At 34.9% G+C, this 4106-nt stretch overlaps 1 pseudogene; it reads left to right on the forward strand.

The window, feature by feature from the left end:
• Positions 1–1237: 1237 nt before the first annotated feature.
• Positions 1238–1643, forward strand: LOC112655851 (mitochondrial intermembrane space import and assembly protein 40-like; annotated as a pseudogene).
• Positions 1644–4106: the final 2463 nt, after the last annotated feature.

Genomic DNA, 4106 nt, shown 5'->3' on the forward strand with positions numbered 1-4106 from the left:
TAAAACACCAAACTCCTAGAAGGAGTAGATTGGTGATTCCTGGGGGTTGGGGATGGTTGGAATCAGGGGATAATGGTCAAAGAGTACAAACTACCTTTTATAAGATGAGTAAGTTCTCATCTTATAAAAGATGGATTTAATATTCAGCATGGTCACTATTGTTAATAGCATATTATATACTTGAAATCTTAAATACTTAAGTATACTTAATACTTAAAATCTAAAATACTTAAGATCCTAAATGTCCTCATCACACACTCACAAAGTTATTATGTGAGATGATCGACATATTGACATTAGTTTGGTGACCATTTCACTATCTATCTATCTATCTATCTATCATCATCTATCTATCTATCTCTCTATCATCTATGAGTGTGTATCAAATTACCTTAAATCACATATTATATGTCAGTTATATCTCAATAAAGCTGAGGGTAAAAGCCACCAGAAGAATAGGATACAGAGGAAATGCATAATGTCATGATGTAATTTCAGTATTTTTTCTTAATTTCTAAATTTAATAGGTCATATAATGGCCTTAGTTTGCTCACAATCAAAACAGATAGAGGTATGCAAATAAATAACTTAAGTCACAATGTGTGCTAGAAAAGATATTGGCAGAAATCAAAGTGATTTTGTTGAATAACAGCATGCAAAACATTTTTTTTTTGCATTTTATGACCTTTTCTAAAGTTTTTTCATAGGCAATATAAAGATGTGAAATAAGTATGGGCCATAAGTAATAGACCAGAGTATGATTTCACCACTTACTATGTATGTATATAAATTTGTACATTGTGTGCTATATGACTTAATATCTTTTAGCCTATCATCACAAATTTGTGAAAAAAAGAAAAAAAAAACATTTTCTTGCTTCATTATGACACATTATTCAGGAAATGTATCAAAAGACATGTACAGGTTCATTAAAATGGTAAGCACAATAAATATTAAAATATTTTATTGATGTTATTCATACTAAAAAACACAAGGCAGATATCATCAAGATCACACAGGTTAGTGACAGTGCAAGTTATGACTCAAAAATCCTGGAAATACTCCAGGTCTAGAGGAAAAGTGAAAGTTACTTGGGCAGAAAAAAAACACAAAAATATGTGAGATAAGTTAAGCTGTTAGAATAATAGTAAGTATTAGGCAGAGGCAGGCACGTGGTGGGTATGCCTGGAGGGGTCAGGTTCCTATGGGCCTAGTAGTTGCCAGCCCTGCTGCAGCCATGGCCTACTCAGAAGGAAGGGAAAGAACACATTCTGTCACTTACAATAACCATGAAACTCCAAGCGGTGTAGAGTTAGTAGCTGATGATCCCAAGGATCAGCATGAAGAGCATGAATTGGTCCTGCCAAATGGAGACATTAACTGGAACTGCCTGTGCCTTGGGGGAATGGTCAGTGGCCCCTGTGGGGGAATAGTTTAAGTGAATCTTTTCCTGCTTCCACTATAGCACAGGAGATGTCAAGCTATCAGACTGTGTAGAGCAGTTCTGAGCCAGGCATAAATGCTTGCAGAAATGCCCCAACCTCTATCGTCAGAAGGAGGAAGAGAAGAAGCCAACAGAACATTTAGAAGAGTCAGCTCCCATTGAGGCCCCTGCAACTAAAGAAGAGAAAAGGTCAAGCTAATGAAGACCACTGGGCACTGACCTCCAGTCCTTCTGGTTCACAGTGATATGAGCCTTTTGCAAAATGCCTTTTGGTCATTCTCTGATAAAGTTTCTTTCCCGTATTGTTCTGTGCACCATAATGTATAAAGTAACTTCTTTTGATGATCAGAGGTCTTGGTCCTTTGACATATACACTGGAAAAAATGAATGTTTGTCTTATATAAACCTGTCAGCAAATGTAGGTGTCACTTTTGAATTCTCTGTTCAGATTACTCTGAACTTTGAAATAATGTGCTGACTATGCTCCACAACCAAAAATTTAAATTATCTGGGAGTGTCTTGTTAGTGAGCTGATTTATTTTGATTGATTATACCCCTTTTAGTAGATTTTATACCCCTCTGGGAAAGGGAATAGAAACAAAAACATCTTTTAAAAATGCTGGAGTGGGGCGATTCTTTACACATGAGTGTGTGTGTGAGTATATGTATATGGGGGTGGGGGTGGGATGGGTATTTGATACATTTTGATGCTAGGTTTAGAACTATTCAATAGAACAAAATGCAGTTGAAAAAAATTTAAGTATGTTGAATGTCATCTCAGCCGTGCATTTTCTATGCATTGGTTTTCACTATTTTCAAACATTTGTAATCAGAGTATTTGAGACTTTTATTGATATCAACTAAAATAAATGAAACACACTTTTCTCTTGATCAATGTTGATAGGTTAAAAGTACAAATATGATAGTTTTGCTTCCTGAAAATATGAAGGGTAGATTTTTGTTTCTCTTAGGCTATGTAAAAGCAAAAAGAGCTGCTGGCAGCTTCTGTACTATGGTTTCAGATGGTCATTGAACATCCTTTCACTTAATATATTCTCATTGCTTCTGGCCCAGTTCTGTCATTGACTTGAAAGACTTTTCATATAAATGACACTAATGCTCTTTCACACTGAGTGCTGGCAGCTCACATAGGAATATCATCTCGGAAGTTCTTTTTTTTTTAATCAACTTTGATTTGTTTTATATGAGAATTGCAAGTGAGTTCACCATGAGTTATTCTTAAAGTCTGAGAGGAATGAATCAAATTAATCACTGTTGGAATAAAAAATAATAAAAAATATAAATGTATTTTGAAATATTTATATTTTATTTTATAAGTAAACTTTAATATAAAATTATGAAGTGACTATTTAATCAACATTATATTGTGCTTTTGAATGAATAAACCACACACATGCACACACACAAAATGCATACATCTAATAACAGAAAGAAGTACAAAATATTTTTTTAGAAATACAAAATATTATAAAATTGCATAGTAAAAATTCCTATGACATACTAATATACCCCTCTCCCCAGAGGTAGGAATGTTAATGGTTCTTGTTGATCCTTTGGAAATATTAGTATAGCATTCCCAGAAGGATATGAATGTGTTTCTTTCTGTCTTTAATTGAAAGGAAGTTACTAGCCACAGTATTTTAAACAGTGTGCTTTTTATTTAAAAAAACAAAAGCAATTCTAACACTTATAGAATTGGTCTCCTGGGCTGTCAACCCATTAGGTTACACCATGAATCCATTATAAGGTGTCCCACAAGGCTTTAGTTGACAGCTGTGATTTAAGCATTAAATCAGATGCAAATATTATTTAAGCACTTGTTTTGTCTGCAAAATTGGAAAAATAGTATATAAGTTAAAACACTTCTGGAAATCTCTGAAAAAATGTCCGACTCAGCTGTAGTTCATTCCCAAGTTCTACTTCTGTTGTAAAGTGCATTCTCAAGAAACTAAGGGCCAGGGGTACCTGGTGGCTCAGCAGTTAAGTGTCTGCCTTTGGCTCAGGGTATGATCCTGGAGTTGTGGGATCAAGTCCCACATTGGGGTCCCTGCATGGAGCCTGCTTCTGTCTCTGTCTCTCTCTTTCTTTGTCTGTCATGAATAAATAAATAGAATCTTAAAAAAATAAACTAAGGGCCGGCTATATTGTTTTGAAACCTTTATAAGTCAACATTACACAGATCATACCTTGAACGAACAGTCTTTTTCACTCTCACACCCATAGGAAAACATTCAAAATTGCACCTGGAGAACTAGTTGTACACCACAATCTTAATGAATAGTAGAAGGTATAACTTCCCTGGCCAACCATAATCCTCTCCATTCTACAAATTACTCAGAAATGTGTTATTTCCATTGTAATACCAGCCACATGTATGGCTTGCTGTTCTTTTGCTTATTACCCTTTAAATGGTGACCATATCTTCTGCTCACTTCATTAATTCTGTCATGATCACACTAAAAATTTTGTCATCAAATCATACCATCTATAATTATATACTTTGAAATAATTGACTTTTTAAATATTTTATTTATTTATTCATGATAGACAGAGAAAGGCAGAGACACAGGCAGAGGGAGAAGCAGTCTTCATGCCGGGAGCCCGACGGAGTACTCGATCTGGGACTCTAGGACCAAGCCCT

The sequence above is a fragment of the Canis lupus genome, chromosome 22 (assembly GCF_003254725.2).
Source record: "Canis lupus dingo isolate Sandy chromosome 22, ASM325472v2, whole genome shotgun sequence".
NCBI lineage: Eukaryota > Metazoa > Chordata > Mammalia > Carnivora > Canidae > Canis > Canis lupus.